Source organism: Dromiciops gliroides, chromosome 1, assembly GCF_019393635.1.
Source record: "Dromiciops gliroides isolate mDroGli1 chromosome 1, mDroGli1.pri, whole genome shotgun sequence".
NCBI classification, from domain to species: domain Eukaryota; kingdom Metazoa; phylum Chordata; class Mammalia; order Microbiotheria; family Microbiotheriidae; genus Dromiciops; species Dromiciops gliroides.
The window spans coordinates 281,539,907-281,561,231 of NC_057861.1; the positions used below are offsets into that span (position 1 = coordinate 281,539,907).

General features: G+C 38.9%; 1 pseudogene; it reads left to right on the forward strand.

Moving 5' to 3' along the window:
* The first annotated feature begins 510 nt into the window (after positions 1–510).
* Positions 511–875, forward strand: LOC122741288 (annotated as a pseudogene).
* The last annotated feature ends 20,450 nt before the right edge of the window (positions 876–21,325 follow it).

Consider the following 21,325-nt stretch of genomic DNA (forward strand, 5'->3'; position numbering starts at 1 on the left):
ATCTTGACTCCTTGGTGAACCAAAATTCTACAAAGTCCTCCTCTCTTGAATTCCTCCCCCCTTATCATATCAAAATTTATACCCAGTCTTAGAATATTCCCACCATCAGTTGCTTTTGCTCCTACACCCGTGCTTCTGAACAAAAATATAGAAAACCATTTTCTTATGTTACATAAGTTCAACTGAGTCCTCACTGTTTCTAGGCAATCCTAACTCTATTTCCCTTATCAACTCTCAGTCCCACTCTCCACAGCAGCTGCCCTTCAGAGTTGTTTTGGTTTTTTTGTGGGGCAATGGGGGTTAAGTGACTTGCCCAGGGTCACACAGCTAGTAAGTGTCAAGTGTCTGAGGCTGGCTTTGAACTCAGGTATTCCTGAATCCAGGTCCAGTACTTTATTCCAGAGTTGTTTTAATTTGTGTTTCTCTAATCAAAAGTGATTTAGACATTTCTATTCGACATCTTACCTTGGAGGCAGCAGCAGCAGCAGCAGGAGTTCCTGGAGCCTTACCATGCCACCCAAGGATGATAAGAAAAAGAAAGATGCTGGCAAATCGGCCAAGAAGGACAAGGACCCTGTGAACAAGTCTGGGGGCAAAGCTAGAAGTGGTCCAAGGGAAAAGTGTGAGACAAGCTCAACAATCTGGATCTGTTTGACAAAGCAACTTAGGACAAACTCTGCAAGGTCCCCAACTATAAATTTATCACCCCTGCAGTGGTCTCAGAAAGACTGAAGATTTGGGGTTCTCTAGCCTGGGCAGCACTCCAGGAACTGCTTAGTAAAGGTCTGATTAAACTAGTTTCTAAACACAGAACACAAGTGATATATACTAGGAACACCAAGGGTAGAGATGCTCCAGCTGCTGAATATGCATGAAATGGTTCGACATTTTTGTGTACATTTTCAAAAATAAACTTATTGGACCTTTAAAAAAAAGTGATTTAGAGGGGGCAGCTAGGTGGCACAGTGGATAAAGCACCAGCTTTGAATTCAGGAATACCTGAGTTCAAATCCAGCTTCAGCGACTTGACACTAGCTGTGTAACCCTGGGCAAGTCACTTAATCCTCATTGCCCTGCCAAAAAAAAATAAAACAGATAAAAAAGAAAAAAAGTGGGCGGCTAGGTGGCGCAGTGGATAAAGCACCGGCCCTGGATTCAGGAGGACCTGAGTTCAAATCCAGCCTCAGGCAGTTGACACTTACTAGCTGTGTGACCCTGGGCAAGTCACTTAATCCCCATTGCCCCATGCAAAAATTTTTTTTAAATTTTTTCAATTTAAAAAATGTTTAAAAAAAAAAAGGAAAAAAATGATTTAGAGCATTTTTTTCATATGGCAATAGATAGCCTGTTCATATCCTTTGACCATTTCACAATTGGGGAATAACATATTCTTTTTTTTTTCCTTTTTTTGCAAGGCAAAACGTAGCGCATGTCAGCAGTCTAGGCTTTACTCCGGTCGGGTCCGGGGTCCGGAGGTCACGGCCTGGCGCTATGGTCGCTGCGGGAGCAGCAGGACCAAGGCAAGTCCGACCACAGTGTCGTCAAAGCCGGGAAAGCTATGCCTTCCTTCTAATCCTGGCTGCATTGCTTCTGTTTCTACAAAATTTTTTAATTTAATGCAATCAAAATGATTCATTTTGTATTTCATAATAGTCTCTATCTCTTCTTTGGTCATAAATTATTTTCCTCTCCATGGATCTGAGAGGTAAACTATTCCTTTCTCTCCTAATTTACCCATGGTATCACCCTTTATGTCTAAATCATGTACCCATTTTGACCTTATTTTGGAATATGGTATAAGATGTTGGCCTATGCCTACTTTCTGCCATAATATCTTCCAGTTTTTCCAGTTTTTTTTTTCCAGCAGATTTTGTCAAATATTAAGTACTTATGCCAGAAGCTTAAGTCTTTGGGTTTATCAAACAGTAGCTTACTATAGTCAATTACTACTATGACTCTTGTGCCTAACCTATTCCACTGACCTACCATTCTATTTCTTAGCCAGTATCAAATAATTTTTATGACTGCTGCTTTATAGTATAACTTTAGATTTGGTACAGCTAGTTCAACTTCCTGTGCATTTTTTTCATTAGTTCCCTTGATATTCTTGACCTTTTGTTCTTCCAGATGATTTTATTATTTTTTCTAGCTCTATAAAATAATTTCTAGGTAGTCTTGATGTAGAATATCATACATAGCCTCTGATCTTGTTTATCTCAAACAGACCCAGGCCTTGCTATGTTTCAAATAGCAGCTGCAATCTGTAATCTCTGCTTTCTGACCTTGTCTGTCTCAGACAGGCTCTGGCCTAGAGATACCTCAGCTACAATGCCAAGCCTCCCTTAACCCTCCCTTAATGGTATCCCTTGTGCAACAACAAGCCTCCCCTAACTACTAGGTGCCACTATGCATCCTTTGTTCAATGAATAACTGACCTCATCTTTGTTTGATAAACTTGCCACCATACCACGCCTACTCTTTTTATATATAACCAGGTGGGCTACAAGACTCACTGCCCATTGTTGGAGGGATGAAATACCCCCCTTGGGTCCGTGGGTAATAAGCTCTCTCTCCATCTCCTAGTACTTGGCTGAGTATTTTCTGTGTCAATTGTGCCCTGACAGTCTGATTGGTATAGCATTGAATAAGTCAATTAATTTAGGTAGAACTGTCATTTTTATTATATTAGCTTGGCCTATCCTTGAGCGATTGCTATTTTTCCAGTTATTTAGATCTGATTTTACTTGTGTGAAAAGTGTTTTGTAATTGTGTTCATATAGTTCCTGGGTTTATCTTAGCAGGTAGACTCCCAATTATTTTATATTGTATGCAGCTATTTTAAATGGAATTTCTCTTTCTATCTGTTTCTGAGCTTTGTTGGTCATGTATAGAAAGCTGATGATTTATGTGGATTTATTTTATATCCTGCAACTTTGCTAAAATTGTTAATTGTTTCAAGCAGTTTTTTAGTTCATTCTCAAGCTTAAAGCAATCATTCCAGAAAGGAAAACAACCACTTGTCACCTGCAGTTTCCCATTCACTCATCCCAAAAGTATGGATCCAGATTTGGTCACTGAGGGAGGGAATGACAGATAGATGAATAGAGCATTTATTAAATAATTACTATATACCTGGCATGAGATGAAGGAGTAAGCATAAAGTCAGAGGTTCAGTCCAACTCTATAACCTCCATAAATAGGCAGGTCAAATTCTTAAAGTATCAGATCACAGAGAAGAATGTCCAAGAATTCGTAGAGATGCAAGGATTATCCCTAATCCCATCCACAGGATTGCAAAAAGCCCAAGGCTACCCTAAAAGCCATTTAGTCTAATTACTCTCAGGAAGGAGGTACTAAATTTGCCGAGGAGGGAAAACAAATACAAACAACCTGGCCCTGGGCAAAATTGCCAAGTAGGCTGCTTCAATTTAGCAAGCCAGGGGCAGCTAGGTGGCGCAGTGGATAAAGCACTGGCCCTGGATTCAGAAGTACTTGAGTTCAAATCCGGCCTCAGACACTTGACATTTACTAGCTGTGTGACCCTGGGCAAGTCACTTAACCCCCACTGCCCTGCAAAAAAAAAAAAAAAATTAGCAAGCCAGTTTTGCCCTTCCTTCCTTATCCCCTCTTTTCCCTTCTCTTTCTTGGACCTGAGCAAAAATGTGTAGTCATAATTCTAATAGTTCATATTGGAGACAGTGTAGGGTAATGGATGGAAGGTGGCTGCAGCATCTGAAAGACTTGGCTTCAAATTCAGACTCTGAGGCACTAAGGGTGTGAACACAGGGAAGTATAACCTCTCTCAGTGCCTGCAGGCAGCCCTCTAAGACTCAATTACTCTGGGTCTCCATAGGAGTTCCCCAGAGAGTTTAAATCACAGATTTAAATTTTAAAAAAGAAAAAATTTAGCACTTCTTTAGTGCTTGTTCCACTAAAGATTTGTATAGATAAGGCATTTATCTTCATAACACCAACTTCTCTTTTCTTATTCATCCCTCCCCCCCCCCATATAACCTAGTACTTTGTTGTTTGTTTTTCTCCTTTTTCTACCCCAGTTTGTTGTTTTGTGTTGTTTTTTTCCGGGGCAATCGAGGTTAAGTGACTTGCCCAGGATCACACAGCTATTAAGTGTCAAGTGTCTGAGGCCAGACTTGAACTCAGGTCCTCCCGACTCCAGGGCCGGTGCTTTATCCACTGTGCCACCTAGCTGCCCCCACCATATATCTTTAAAAATAGTGGATTATGGGGCACCTTGGAGTCAGGAGGACCTGAGTTCAAATCCGGTTTCAGACACTTGACACTTACTAGCTCTGTGACCTTTGGCAAGTCACTAAACCCTCATCGCCCGGCAAAAAAAAAAAAAAAGATATGGTTTCATCTATTGGGATATGCTCCACCAATGCATATTACAAGCTTTCTACATCATTTCTGCCAACCTCCCATTAGTCTGGAGGGCAGGGACTGTTTTTGGTTTTCTTATATCTCCAACACTTAGCACAGGGCTTGGCACATAAGAAGCACTTGGTAAATACTTTTTGACTTGACATCACTTTGAATTGCTGTAAGGCTGATGTTAGGTGTTAAGCCTCCAGTGACTTAACTAACATTCATGCTATCCCAGGCTTGAAACATTTTCAGCTTTGTAGGACTTAAAAGACTTTAGACCCCACTGGTGTAGGTTTTGAGAACCCAAGATAACCCCAGGCTCTCCACTTCTACTTATAAGTTCCCTCTCCCAGAAATAATCAAATTCAAAGGATTCTAAACTGAGTAAATCTATAAGTGAACTTTTTTTTTTTTAGGCAATGGGGGTTAAGTGACTTGCCCATGGTCACACAGCTAGTAAGTGTCAAGTGTCTGAGGCCGGATTTGAACTCCTGAATCCTGGGCCGGTGCTTTAACCACTGCGCCATCTAGCTGCCCCCTATAAGTGAAATTTTAAGACTCAGAAGGGCAGGGTTGTTGTCTAACGGACTAGCTGCCCAGGAAATCCAGCCACACAGAATTCTTATTTATATTGTTGGACCAATACTGAAGAGCCCTTCTCCAAAGACTAATCCTAAGAGGTGTCATAAGTAGCCCTAAAGTGTTAGAGGGTAACAATACCTCCCAGGGATATTATCATTCCTTTTTTTTTTTTTTTTTTTTGGTGAGGCAATTGGGGTTAAGTGACTTGCCCAGGGTCACACAGCTAGTAAGTGTTAAGTGTCTGAGGCTGGATTTGAACTCAGGTACTCCCGACTCCAGGGCCAGTGCTCTATCCACCTTGCCACCTAGCTGCCCCAGATATTATCATTTCAATGGAGGATCTTAAGGGAAAAAGCTTTCTAGAACTAAATGAATAAAAAGTAACTATCAACAAGCTTGGAGGGAAAGAGGATAGGTCAGTGGTTAGAGCAATTAAAAGAATACCTTCCATCCTTCAACTCAAATGCCATAATAGACTCAACTATGGCTAATCTTAGTTTCCATTCAATTTGGCCATAACCTTTCCAAAGGAAAACTGTCAATAGGCAATCATTCAGTTCTATTAAACATTCATTATCTTCCCATTTTCCCTCCCTCCCCTCCTTGCAAGGCACTACACTAGGTGCTGGAACTAAAAAAAGCAAAAGAAAAAAAGAAAAACCAATACCTAACCTCAAGGCATTTACCTTTTATTGGGGGAGACAATCTGTAAATTTGTTGAAAAAGAGTTCCAACAACTGACAGAATCAAGAAATACTTCTTTAAAATTTGACACCTGAGGGGCCGCTAGGTGGCGCAGTGGATAAAGCACCAGCCCTGGATTCAGGAGTACCTAAATTCAAATCCAGCCTCAGACACTTGACACTTAACTAGCTGTGTGACCCTGGGCAAGTCACTTAATCCCCATTGCCCCTCAAAAATAAAACAAAACAAACAAACAAAGAAATTGACACCTGAACTGAGATTTAAAAGAAGCTAAACCAAACCCAGGAAAAAAAAAAAAAAAGGAACTGTGGAGTATAGATGCTGATTGAACCATACTGTTTCATTTGTTTTTGGTGCTGTTGTTTTTCTATTTTGAGGTTTTTCCTCATTGCTCTGATTTTCCTCTTACAACATGACTAATACAGGGGCAGCTAGGTGGCGCAGTGGATAAAGCACTGGCCCTGAGTTCAAATCCAGCCTCAGACACTTGACACTTAACTAGCTGTGTGACCCTGGGCAAGTCACTTAATCCTCATTGCCCTGCAAAAAAAAAAAAAAAAACACCAAAAACAACAGGACTAATACAGAAATATGTTTAATGTTATTATATGTATGTATGTGTGTGTGTGTATATATATATATATATATATATATATATATATATATATATATATATATATATAACCTATATCAGATTACCTGCTTTCTAGGGGAGGGGGGAGGGAGGGAGAAAAATATGAAATTGGAAAGCTTGTATAAACAAAAGTTGAGAACTATATTTACATGTAACTGGAAAAAATAATATAGTTTATTGATTAAAAAGAAGAAGAAGAAGCTAAAGATTCTGAGAGACAGAGATGAGAAAGAAGTGGCCCAAGTGTGGGGAAACAATCCTTTCGAAGACACAAAAACTAGAACTGGAGAAAGAGATGGAGATGGAGGTAAAAGTAGAAGTGGAGGTGGAAATGGAGATGGAGATGGAATGCCATTTCAGACAATATCAAGGAGTCTAGTTTGTCTGTAACCTGAGTACCCAAAAGGAAATAATGTGCAATAAATCAGGAAACATAGGCTAAAGGCAAAATTATGCCAGGCATAATACTTGTAAAGAGTTTGTACTCTTTACAATAATAGGGAATAACAGAGAACCACACTGGAGCTTCTTAAGTAGGGAAGTGACATGGTCTGACCTGAGCTTTAAGAAAATTACCTGGCAGCTATATGAAAAGAAGAGAGACTAGAAGCAGAAAGTCTATTTGACCAGTCCAGGCACAAGATAAGAAGGACCAGAACTAGTAATGTGGGCGGAGAAAAGCAGTTAGATACAAAAGAGTTGCTCAACAGACCTGGTAAATAATTAGAAATGGGGATGCAGATGTTCAAGATAGTTCAGAGTCAAGTATAATTCTGAGGTTATAAACTTAGATGCCGGGGCAGCTAGGTGGCGCAGTGGATAAAGCACTGGCCTTGGATTCAGGAGTACCTGAGTTCAAATCCAGCCTCAGACACTTAACACTTACTAGCTGTGTGACCCTGGGCAAGTCACTTAACCCCTAATTGCCTCTCAAAAAAACAAAAACAAAAACAAATAAACTTAGATGCCTAGAAGGATGGTGGTATCATCCAATCAATCAATCAACAATTACATAAGGAATCCCTAAAGAATAATGGGTTCCATTTTGGACATGTCAGTCAACAAGCATTATTAAGTGTTTACTATATGCCAGGCACTGTGCTAAGTTACAGGGTTATAAAAACATGGTCCCTACTCTCAAGGAGTTGACTTTCTTTTTAGTGAGGCAATTGGGTTTAAGTGACTTGCCCAGGGTCACACAGCTAGTAAGTGTTAAGTGTCTGAGGCAGGATTTGAACTCAGGTACTCCTGACTCCAGGGCTGGTGCTCTATCCACTGCGCCACCTAGCTGCCCCTGGAGTTGACTTTCTAATAAGGCAACATGTAAGCAACTATGTATATACAAGATATATATAATATAAATGGGAGGTAATCTCAGAGGGCAGGCAAATGAGATTTAGGGGTAAATGTGGGGGAAGGTATCAGAAAAGGCCTTTTATATAAGGTAGAATTTGAGTTAAGTCTTGAAAAAAGCCAGAGAAGCCTGGAGGTGAAGAGGAAAAGCATTCCAGACATGGAGGAAGGACAATGCTATGAGGAGTCAGGAGATGTAGTGTTGTGTATGAGGATCATCATGATGGTCAGTGTTGCTGGATCTTAGAGTATGTGGAAGGGAATGAAGAAAAATGGAAAAGTAGGAAAAGAATAGACTCTGAAGGGCTTTACAAACCAAACAGAAGGTGACTTGATCTTGGAGGTAATAGGGAAAATTCAGTGGGTTAATATGACTAGATCTATATTTTAGGAAAATCATCTTGGCAGTTTATCAAAAGATGGAGTGGGAAGAAACTTAGGGCAGGGAGAACAATTAGGAAATTATTGCAATTATCCAGATGTGAGATAGTGAGGGTCTACGCCAGAGTGCTGTCTGTGTGAGTAGAGAGAGGGGGATACATATGAGAGATGTTGTGAAGGTAGAAATGACAAGACTGGTTCCAGATTGGGTATTGTGAAGTGAGTCCAAGTGTGGAATCAAGGATGATGACACAGAGGTAGAAAAACTGGGTGACTAGTAGGATGGTGGTACATCCAACAGTAATAGTGAAGTTTGGAAAATGGAAGAGCTTGGTGGGAATGATGATGAATTATATTTGAAGTACATTGAGTGTGACATGTCCACCGGACATCCAAACTAGAGTTCAAGAAAAATGTTAGGTCTAGATAAATAGATCTGAGAATTATCTGCATTGAAATGATAACTTAACCCCTAGTTGCTAATGCAATGGCCAAGTGAAATAGTATAGAAAGAAAAAAGGTGAGGCAGGATAGAGTATTGGGGGACACCCATATTTAGTGGGGGTGACCTCTAGGAAGATACAACAAAGGAGACATGTTAAGCTTCAGTCATCTATGGGACTTCAAAGTCAGTCTAGCAAGTAGCTAGTGATGGAGGACCAGAATTCATTCAGTCATCTATGGATATTATGGATAGAAATTTAGGTATTCTTTAACATTTTGCCATGTGGTTTTTTTTTGTTTGTTTGTTTGTTTTTGTGAGGCAATTGGGGTTAAGTGACTTGCCCAGGGTCACACAGACAGTAAGTGTTAAGTGTCTAAGGCTGAATTTGAACTCAGGTACTCCTGACTCCAGGGCCGGTGCTCTATCTACTGCGCCATCTAGCTGTCCCTTGCCATGTGTTCGTAAAGGGGTACCATATTATGAGGGGGAATGTTCTGCTTTTCCAAGAATCCTGTAGGTGGCATCCATGTGTTACTTTTAATAGAAAGGCATGATGCCAACGACCTTTCCAAAGCTGACATCTTTAGAATCTCTGTTGGAAAGAAAGACACAGGGATCAGTTCTTATACCTGATCCATCCTCACCCTCATATTTTCCATTCTAACAAATGATGGTACATTAGCCTTTTATTGCTTAAAAGTGCATAATACTAGGAGACAAGAGACTGGCTAGAAGTGGTTCTGTCACTTGCTGTGGGACCTTGGAAAAGAATCACATCACCTCTATGGGTCTCAATTTGCCTCTCTGTCAAATAAAAGTATGGGACTTGATCATTTTTAAAGTCATAGAATTAGAGGATTGAGGATTTAGACCAGGAAAAGGTCTTAGAGATAATATAGTTGATTTACCTCATTTTATAAATAAGGAAACCAAGGCCCAGAAAGAAATTAGCAATTGCTCAAAACCATACATAAAAGGAGTAACAAAGAATTTTAATCTGGGACCTCTAATTCCAAAGCTACTGGATCTCACCTCTTGCCCCCTTCCCCCCCACCACCCCCACTATTCTGCTGCCTCCATTCCATTTCTTAATTTTACCTCTCTCCTCACCTAAACTCTCTCTAAAAGATAAAATAACTCAAACATGTAGTATTTGTGTCCTTTCTCAGATAGGAAAGACTTCCATTTAAGTCTAAAGGAAATGTTTACATTTTTTTTTAAATGCCATTGGCCAGATAATTGATACTTAGTGAGTTGACCCTGTTCCTTATGCCTCTGAGCTCTCCCTTCAAGGAACTGATCAGCCATGAAATCTATTTACTTTATGACAGAACACTTGGACATAATCACTGTTTCACCTGGTGATGCTACACAGAAAACAACCATTGATAATTGGTACCCTACTAAAAGCTATTTGCTTAGTCCATCTATGAGCCTAGGAGAATGACCATTAGACGTGATCAGTCAGGAAATCATACAATTACAATATGATCTAAAACCACTGTGATATATCATAGACTTCTTGAATGTCAGACTTAGAAGAAACTTCTGAAGCTATCTGGTCCAATGCTTATTGATAGTAAGAATACCATCTATAACATCCCTCAAAAGTCTTGCTTTAAGACTTGCAGGTGACTCCATATTTGTAGAGTTCAAATTGTTAGAAAATTTCCCTTTATATTAAGTCTAAATATGCCACCTTTCACCCATTAGTTCTCATTCTCTCTTCCCAGAGCCAAGCTAAATAGATCTTCCACGTGACAAGGTTTACTCTCAATTCCAAGTTCCAATTTATGCTTGTTTCAAATTGTGATCTTAATAATCACCATTCTAAACCACCAATATTTTGGGGTGATAATCTTTTTTTAACAATAACTAGAGTATATCATATATCCATTTTAAATAAATTCCATTGCTTTTTATTTATGTTATAGAAGTTTGTTGTTTATATTGTTTTGTTTTTTACCTTAGATCGGTATCCCTCAACACAGGAGTGAGGGAGGGAGAAGGGGAACATCTCTGCAGTCCTTCTCCAGAGGATGTCAAAGTACCCCTAGAATTCCATAGGGGAGAAAAATATTCCCTCTCTGTCCTCTTAAGATTCTCTATTTGAGCCAATAGGTTTGGCTCAAAGAGCTAAATCCTTACCTGATACCTGTGGCTTATAGGATTCCATCAGTTAACATATCCCTGCTTCACATTTTCTGAGGCCAAGTAATAATAACAATTAACAATAGTTAGGATTAATATAGTACTTTAAAGTTAAAAAGCTGTTAGAGAAAGGAAGAGTAGAGGATTATGTTGTACACACAGCTCATGTTATATTGTATAGTACATGTGCACTAGCTTCTGCCTACTCTACCCCTAATAGGATTATGCATCTCTATCAGCAGGGAGATTTCAATGTTTTACCATAGCCTTTCCCCACACTGAATTGGGTATATTTCATGCTACTTTGGGGGGCTTTACTCCATGGGTTTTGCACCTGTACCTTGCTCTCTGGTCCTTGCAGAATAAACTAAAGAGTCCAATGGTTTGAAAGTATCTCCTTAAAAGTGAATCAGCCCCTCAGAGAAGCTATAATTGGGGAGGTCGGAAAGGAGAGAAGTGGATTGTACATAAATAAAGCAATAGTTTGGTAAAAACGGTGGCATGAAATGCAGTCTTTCAAAAAGAATATTTCAGGGAAATGTTGTATGTGTCGACTGCCTATGTCAATGAAGGGGAAGGTTGTCATAACCTATATATTTTTTTTTCTGATAAAAGTATTTTATTTTTTTCCAGTTACATGTAAAGATAGTTCTCAACTTTTGTTTATACAAGCTTTCAAATTTCAGATTTTTCTCCCTTCCTCCCCCTTCCCCTAGACAGCAGGCAATCTGATATAGGTTATATATATATATATAATAACATTAAACATATTTCTGTATTAGTCATGTTATAGGAGAAAAATCAGAGCAATGAGGAAAAACCTCAAAATAGAAAAACAACAGCACCAAAACCAAAAGAAATAGTATGGTTCAATCAGCATTTATATTCCACAGTTCTTTTTTTTTTTCCTATAACCCATTTATTTTGATCCGGATAAATGACATCCAATCTAAATAACTGAGGCAAAAGAGGGAAGGACTCTCCAAACCCTGGATTATTTGCATGATTGCCTCAACTTTCTATCTCCTGTCATTTTGAAAACTCAACCTGAATACTGTGCCTGATGGTTGAATGTCACCATGGCAGCCCCAAAGACAGCTGTTTCAATGGATAGTTCAAGCATAGAAATTGCAAAGAAGAACCTATTTCTAACCTAGCAGTGGAGTTAATGATCACCTGTCACACTTCAGCAAAACATCAACCTCTTAGCAGAGTAGAAAACTGTTTTTTAAGTATCTGAACTAAGCCTTACAGGCCAGATATATAAACAAAGAATTTTGTGACCATATCAGAATATCCTTTGTTTTATTCAAAACAAAGTACCCATGTAGAGGCATCCCGGCATAGCACATCTTTGGAGCCAGGAAGATCTGAATTCATGTCTTGGCACGTAGGTGGTACAGTGGATAGAGTGCTAGCCCTGGAGTCAGGAGGATGAGTTCAAATCTGGCCTCAAACAATTACTAGCTTTGTGACCCTGAGCAAGTCACTTAACTCTGTTTGCCTCAGTTTTCTCATCTATTAAAAAAAAAACTGGAGAAGGAAATGCAAATCACTCCAGCATTTTTGCTAAAAAAAAAAAAAAACCCAAATGGAACGATAGAGTTGGACACATTTGAAAATGAATCATTGGGGGCAGCTGGGTGGTACAGTGGATAGAGTACCGGCCCTGGATTCAGGAGGCCCTGAGTTCAAATCCTGCCTCAGACACTTAACACTTACTAGCTGTGTAACCCTGGGCAAGTCACTTAACCCCAATTGCCTCACCAAAAAAAAAGAAAATGAATTATTAATAACACCATAACTACTCTTTCTAAAAGCTTATTAAATCTAGCTGATAATCAAGGGAGAACATAACCTCTGAGAATTATTCCTAGAATCCTGAGAGAGATCTGAAGCAATGGATGCTTTCTGGGGACCCTACCCTGGTAATGCAAGTATAAATTGGTGGGGGTGGGGGGTGGGGAATAGACCAGAGAACATGATGCATGTATACACACAAATAAGTAAATAAAAGTAATATGTTATACAAGAAGTTATACAAGTCATATAAAGTATGATAAAATAATGGGATTTAGCAGATACTCAAAGACCCACCTGGAGATTAATCTAAACTGATTGAATCAAGTGAGAGTGATTGACTGCTGATTAGCCTACTTCAAAGTTAACTAGATTGTGATCACACCTGGCTAGCCCTTAATGGATTTGTAGGATGCCAACCAATCAGCTTGAAGCAGTGTGTAAGGACCTCCTCTGTTCCAGACCTATAAAAAGCTTCCACAATCAGCTTGCTAAGGAGTTTGTGATTGAAGCAGGCTCCTGGCAGAGGACTTGAAGAAGAACCCGACCAGGCTGGAACTCTAGGCTAGATAGGCCTTTTCTTAACCTTCTGAATTCCATGTCAATACCTGTATGCTTTAATAAATGTTTAATGCCCAAAGACTGGTGCTAAAGCTTCTAATTTAAGGCGATCACACAATATAGATTTTAAACATCACAGAAGTAATACAGAGATAATGTATATCAAATCGCTTACCATCTCAGGGAGCAGGGAAGGAAGGAAAGGAGGAATGAGAATTTGGAATTTTAAATTTTAAAAAATGTTTAAAATTATTTTACATATAATTGGGAAAAATAAAATATTATTTAAAAAAAGAGTAATAGGGGCAGCTAGGTGGCACAGTGGATAGAGCACCAGCCCTGAATTCAGGAGGACCTGAGTTCAAGTCCAACCTCAGACACTTGACACTTACTAGCTGTGTGACCCTGGGCAAGTCACTTAACCCCAATTACCTCACAAAAAAAAAAGTAATACAGAGTAATTTTAAAAGGAAAAGAGAGTTTGCCATATCTTTTTTGCTTTTCTTCTCTCTTCTGTAGGACTGAAATGATGAGAAAGAAGGTGGTGATAGATTCTGGGGAATAAATTCGGTCAAGGATGTCTTCTTTTTAAGCAAAGGGTATAGTAGTAAAGGTGTTTAATGGGAAGCCAAGAAGCCAGGGTTCTGCTCTAGGCTCAGCCATTAACTCACTATGTAACCTTGGGACAGCCACTTCATCTCAATAGGGTTCACCTTCTTCATCTGTAAATTTAGGGAAAGTCCATTCCAGCTCCAATTTCTTGTGATTCTCAGGAGGGTGGCTTGGTGTCAACACCTTTTTGCACCAGTATTTTCTTGAGTGAAATAAAGGACTGAAGTGGTTATTAGTCAAGTTCAACTTGAAGGGGATTAACACAGCAAGTTGAGGCATAGAAGCCTCTGAATAATTGGATTGGGAAATGTGTTAATACTAATGTTAACATGCTTGTTATACTACCATGTTTACTACATTGAATTTGCTCTCAAGTTTGTACCAAGAGAAGACTTTCTTTTAAAAAATATTTAATTTTTATTGATAGCTTTTAGCTTTACGTCACTTTCATTTTCAAATATATTCTTTCCCTACTGAATGAGCCATAGCTTATAATGAAGAATATAAAGAAAAGAAAAGGTGAAAGGGTAGGAAAGCAGTTCAGCAAAATCAAATATATCAATTGATTCAGACAGTAAGCATATTATACCTATAATCATGTTCTACAAAGAAAGAAGTGGAGTCCATTATCTAATCTCTTTTTCAGGGTCAAGAATAATCATTATAATCATATTTCGTTCAGTTTAAAATTTTCTTATTTCCACTAACATTGTTGTAATCTTGTTTATATTGGTTTTTATGGTCTTGCTTAATCACCTTGCATCAATTTATACAACTTGCTATGCCTCTCTGAATTCTTTAGAATTCATTATTTCTTTTTCTTTTTTTTTTTTGGTGAGAAAATTGGGGTTAAGGAACTTGCCCAGGGTCACACAGCTAGCAAGTGTCAAATGCCTGAGACCAGATTTGAACTCAGGGTGAGTGCTCTATCCACTGTCACCTAGATGCCCTGAATTCATTATTTCCTAGGGTACAATAATATCCTAGTACACCCATACATCATTGTGTAAACCATTTTCCAATTGACAGCTTCTACTTTATTTCTAGGTCCTTGTTACCTTGTTATCACTAAAAGCTCTTTTATAAATGTTTTGGTGTATTTGGAACCCGTCTGTCTTTGACACCCCCCCCCCATATGTACCTACCAGTGGGATCTCTGGGTCAAAGGGTATGGATATGGGTGGTAGGGTCAACATCTAATAAGACTGGAGAGTTCCAGGGGCAGCTAGGTGTTGAAGTGGATAGAGCACCAGCTCTGGAGTCAGGAGTACCTGAGTTCAAATCCAGCCTCAGACACTTAACACTTACTAGCTGAGTGACCCTAGGCAAGTCACTTAACCTCAATTGCCTCACTAAAAAAAAAAAAAAGACTGGAGCATTCCCGATATTAGAGTAGACTATTTTTTCCTTAAAAACGCAATGGAATTGTCTGAGACTTAACTGGTCCAGGGAACTAAGACGTGAACCCTTAACATAGCTTCAAGATCACTGCAAAAGCCAAGCACTTGAGTAGTTGGTATTCCCCAGTCTCAAGACTCTGTCATGGTAGATGGAGAGTCAGAAGAGTTGAGTTCAATTGCTAAATATCCTACTGTTAAGTAACCCTCCTTTTGTTAAATGATAGATGGTCTATGAGTGTTTCATTTCATTCCAGTTCTGAGCCAGAACCAGAAATCCTTTGAGTTGAATCAAACCTGGCCCTGAACATTTTAGTTCCTTGGTATAGTTCCAAATTACTTTTACTTAGTATAGTTCCAAATTACTTTTCAGAACAGTTGAACCAATTCCTGGTTCCATCAACAGCATGGCTACCTTTCCAGAGCTGGGAAGGACACTTGCTATGAGAAGTAAGGATCCTGCAAAAGTTTAGGTTTCCTCTTTTTTTGTTTTGTTTTTTGGGGGACAGTGAGGGTTAAGTGACTTGCCCAGGGTCACACAGCTAGTAAGTGTCAAGTGTCTGAGGCCAGATTTATACTCAGGTCCTCCTGAATCCAGGGGTAGTGCTTTATCCACTGCACCACCTAGGTGTCCTTAGATTTTCCCTTAATAGTATTTTTTTCCCAATTACATGTAAAGATAGTTTTCAACATTCATTTTTATAAGATATTGAATTCCAAATTTTTTTCTCCCTTCCTCTCTTCCCTCCCCCCTCCCCAAGACAGCAAGCAATCTAATCTGATATAAATTTACATTTTCTTAGCTACTTAAGCCCTTGTTTGAAATGTGTATCCATATTACAAATAGCCAAGTACGTTTAAGATATATAATTTTAATCATTTCCTTCTAGCAAATGACTAACTTACTCCTTTACATCATTCTGATTAATTTAGGTACAAACAATCCAAAGAGTAGAAAGAGATGTTAATTGGCAGAAGAAGGCCAATAGAACTACCCTCCTCATGTTTTTTTTTCTTTTTAAAATTTTTACCTGGCTAGATGTTACACAGGTGGCCTCAGAAGCTCATTAGACTCTTCTACTCCCCTGTGCTTCCTCAAAGGTCATTAAGATATTGCAGGTCCTATGTTTTCTTTTGCAATATAGCTAATATGGAAATGTTTTTGCATGACTACACATGTATAATCTACATAAAATTCATTGCCTTCTCAAGAAGAGGGTAGAGAGGGAGGGAACTAAAAAAAATTTTTTTAAGAATGTTAATTTTTGTTTGCAATGTAATTGAGAAAATATCAAAATTAAATGCAAATACATTTTTTCCAGGCCTTTCTTTTAGCAGTCAGGCAGAAATTGGAATACAACTGCTCAATTGCTCAAGTTTTGCTCTATTAAAACCTACATGGGGGAGCTTCCAGTCCCACATGTGGAAATAGCACCATAGGTATTCCTCGGTACCTGCCCCTTCTCTGCTGCATGTCTCTTGAATGTGATAGAGAAATGGAAAAGGGTGAGTGTACAGGGCATAAGACATCTCCTTAATGAGTTATCTGATTGCTCATTGCAAATGGTTCCTGCCATTGATTGACTAATAGTATGTGTTTGATTTGGTTGATGAAAAACAAGACAGAAGCATAAATAACTATAACTAGGATATTTTTTCCCCTCTCAGAATAAACACAAAGTCAGAATAGTGGCCCAATTTTTTGACAGGAGCATTTGAAGAAGATGTTTTTAGTGCCTTTTTTCTCCCCAGGGGAAAAAAAAATATACCAGCTATGATGATAATCACAATATACTTTGTTTATGCTAAGAACTGTCATGGGAAAATAAAAAATAACATTGCATGCAATTCAGCATAATATGACAAAATGTCAAGTGTTGACTAGAACATAATATTTCTTCTTAAGTAAGTATGGGAGAAGGACATGAGAAAACAAAGTACTAGGAATTAGGCCAACTCTTCTACATATTAATTTGGAATTATACAAGAAAAGTCCATATCCTCTGAAGAAGTGATACCATTCCTCCTTATATAATCCAATGAAGTCCAAGACAGAAACAAAGGCCCAATATATACCAAAGTGTTCACTGCAGCACTGTGTACTGGAACAACGACCTGGAAACAATGTTGGTGTCCACTGACTAGTAAATGACTCAAAAAATTAAGATACATAAATGTAATGGAATATAATTGTACAATAACAAATGAGGAATTCAGAGAAATATGGGAAGATGAAGAGCCACAGATCTAAAGAAGAAAACCCAAAAGAATAATGGATGTATTGACTACCATGTAAAAGGAAAGGCCACAAAAAAACCCAAAACAAACAAACAAAAAACCCTGTGAGTAACTGAAAAACCAATGAAGACCCCAGATAGCACATAATGAAACATAGCATCTTCATCATGGAAGAGAGTTAGGGAACAACTAAGAAAGAATGTTACCTACATTGTTACATGGAGTCAATGTATCTGAAACATTGCTTAGTTATTATTCTTTTTTGACAAGGAAGAGCTCAATTTACATAAAGAGGATTCCCCTCTACAAACATACATGTAGAAATTATTATCCTATTAAGTCAAAGGCACCATAAGATCATAAATTTAAAGACAGAAAGGACCATGTGTGTGTGTGTGTGTGTGTGTGTGTGTGTGTGTGTGTGTGTGTGTGTGTGTATGACTTAGTCCATTTTCCTCATTGTTTAGGTGAGGAAGCTGAGATCCCAAAAGGTTCAGGATTTTTCCAAGAGCACACAGGTAGTAAGTGGCAGAGCTGAGATTCAAAAATAGGTTTTCTGGCTTCAAGGTCAGGGCTTTTTCTACTCATACTACATTGCCTCAGCAGCATCAATAAGACATATATTTAAAAAAAAAACAATTATGGAGGCAGGAGGATGGGGGAGTTCAATATAAACATCACACTGAACTTTGGTAGGGAAATACATAGCCAAGAAAAAGAAAGAGGCCAATCATATAGCAAGAATGAGGGGAAATTAATGGACCACCTGAATACTCTGTTGGTATCTGCACTGTTAGGAAAACAAGAAGAAAGTTGTCCAGCCTATTTTGTGGACTCCCAGTGGTGGATATATAAGAGGACATAGAAGAGAGTTGCAAAGGATGTGCAAGCATGTATGGGCTGGGATCTTCACCCCTGAAGGGATTAGTCACATATTTCTTTTTTTTTTCTTTTTGGTGAGGCAATTGGGGTTAAGTGACTTGCCCAGGGTCACGCAGCTAGTACATGTCAAGTGTCTAAGGCCGGATTTGAACTCAGATCCTCCTGAATCCAGGGCTGGTGCTTTATCCACTGCACCACCTAGCTGCCCCAGTCACATACTTCAATAAGATTACAGATCAATGGAATATTGGAGTGTTAGCACTACATTTTTTACTTTGCCTTTCTCTATTGAGAGGTCTTGACAGAGCCTCCAATTCAATGATCAGTTCAGCATAAAAAGGTGAGAAAGGGGCAGCTAGGTGGCACAGAGGATGAAGCACCGGCCCTGGATTCAAGAGGACCTGAGTTCACATCCGACCTCAGACACCTGACACTTATTAGCTGTGTGACCCTGGGCAAGTCACTTAACCCTTATTGCCCCAATAAATAATTAAATGAATGAATGAATAAAAATTAAAAGGTGAGAAAGTAAGGGGAAATGGTATAAGAGGACTGTTTCTTAAAATTCAACTTTCCCCAAATAATGAATTTTTTTTGAAAACTCTCAAAAGAGACAATCAGAGAATAAAGGCTCCATAGTTACTCTGAAACCACCTGAGTTGAATGCACAAATATCCCAAATATGGACATTTTTCCTTCTACCTACTCTTCCTCTCTTTAGTCCTTAGGCATACTTCTGTTTTGAACAACTATGCCATCAATCCATCAAGAAGCATTTATTAAATAGCCACCATGTACAAAAGCACCATGCTAGACACTGGGGTTACAAAGACCAAAGAGAAGGGGGAAAAAACAATTCCTAGTCTCAAGAATCTTACGTTTTATCAGGAAAAAATAAATATACATAAATATATGTATATGTGTATGCATATAAAAAATAAAATGCAAAGAGGCAGCTAGGTGGCGTAGTGGATAGAGCACCAGCCCTTGATTCAGGAGGACCTGAGTTCAAATTTGACCTCAGACACTTGACATGTACTAGCTGTGTGACCTTGGGCAAGTCACTTAACCCTCACTGCCCTGCCAAAAAATAAATAAAATAAAATGCAAAATGAATGCCAGTTAGGAAGGCACTAGCAGTTGGGGAGATCCAAAAAACTTCAGAAGAAACGGGTGCTTTAACTGTCTCCTGAAAGAAATGAGGGGTTCTATGAAGTAGAGGTGAGAAGGATTACATTCCAGACATAGGGAGCAGCTAGTGCATAGGAATGGAGAAAGGGGATAAAGCACCTCATATAAGGATCAGAAAGAAGGCTGGTTTGGCTAAATTGAAAAGCATAGAAAGCTGAGTGATGAATAACAAAGCTAGAAAGATAGGCTAGAGCTTTAAAAGCCTGTGAAAGGAGAGTTGAGGAAGATCAATTAAGAGTCCATTGGAATAGTCCATGTGAGAGGGGATGAAGGCATAAACTAAGGTAGTGATTCTGTGAATAGAGAAAGGAGATGGAATGAGAGAGATATGGGAAAAGACTGAGGAGTCAAGCATATAGCCAAAGTCAGGATTCTGGGAGAATGGAAGAATAGAGGTGCCCTGGACAGAAATAGAGACCTTCATAATAGGAGCTTGAGGAAGGAGAAGAAAATGAATTCTGTTTTAAATATGTTGAGTCTTAGATAGCTCAGAGATGTTGAATTTGAAATGTACAAGCTAGAAATAAACCTGGTAACCATAGCTTTCATTCTAACAATTGCTGCCAATCTAAGATTGGGTTCCAGAACTCATTTTATTTGTTTGTTTGTTTGTTTGTTTTGGGGGGGGTGGTTTGCAGGCAATGGGGGTTAAGTGACTTGCCCAGGGTCACACAGCTAGTAAGTGTCAAGTGTCTGAGGCCGGATTTGAACTCATGTACTCCTGAATTCAGGGCCGGTGCTTTAACCACTGTGCCATCTAGCTGCCCACCCCAGAACTCATTTTAAACTTTAAGGCAGCTTTGGGTGAACCAGAAACTGATGAAGAGCATCTACAGGAAGTGAGAGAAGTGGCAGCTCCATCACTGTCTTACTCTTTGCTTATATTTACATCATCTATATCGTCTTCAAACACTGATTTCTTTGCAGGCATTGTTTTAAGTTGTCCATTTTGTGAGGGTTAATGAGTTAAAAATATATAATCAGTTGCTTCATTTAAACAAGCACACATAGACTCCAAAATGTGCAATATGCTGAAATCAATTAACAAGAATTTATTAAGTACCTGCTATGTGACAGGCAGTATATTAGGTGCTGGGGATACAAGTACAAAGAATGAAATCATCTCTACTCAAAAAGAGTTGATGCCCCTCAATCCTGTGGAATTTCCACTCTTTCTTCAGGATACATCTGACCTCCAGACCAAGTAAGGATACCAGTGTCAATCTATATAGTATATACTTGTTTGTTTGTTTTTTGCAGGGCAATGGGGGTTAAGTGACTTGCCCAGGGTCACACAGCTAGTAAGTATCAAGTGTCTGAGGCCAGATTTGAACTCAGGTATTCCTGAATCCAGGGCCGGTGCTTTATCCACTGAGCCACCTAGCCGCCCCTATATGGTATATACTTGTAAAACTTAATTTCTCATTTTCATACAAGTAATTGAAATAAAAGTCCTAATGTTTTCTTCCTGAATCCAACGTATAATCTTGTGCATTTTATGGGATACACATATCCCACTTTGGAGACCAGTAGTAAAGACTGTGATGTGAAGATGAATGCCTACACAATGATTTAGTACAACATTATATATACAGATGGACAATGGGGAGGTCTAAAATTGGAGGAGGGGGAGAAGGTTAAATCGCTTTGGGAAAATTGGGCAGAATTTAACCAACCCCAAGATGTTCTAAAACAGTCCCTCTTTTTATTTTATTTTACTTATTTATTTTTTTTAGTGAGGCAATTGGGGTTAAGTGACTTGCCCAGAGTCACACACCTAGTAAGTGTTAAGTGTCTGAGACTGGATTTGAAGTCAGGTACTCCTGACTCCAGGGCTGGTGCTCTATCCACTGCACCACCTAGCTGGCCCAAAACCCCTCTTTTTAATGCAAATAATCTCAAAGCTTAGAAAGCAACAATCATAGAAGAATCAAAGATGTGAATGACACAAAGTACAATGCAAAGACACATAGCAGCAAAAGTCAGCCATGCCATATTTCCAGTGAT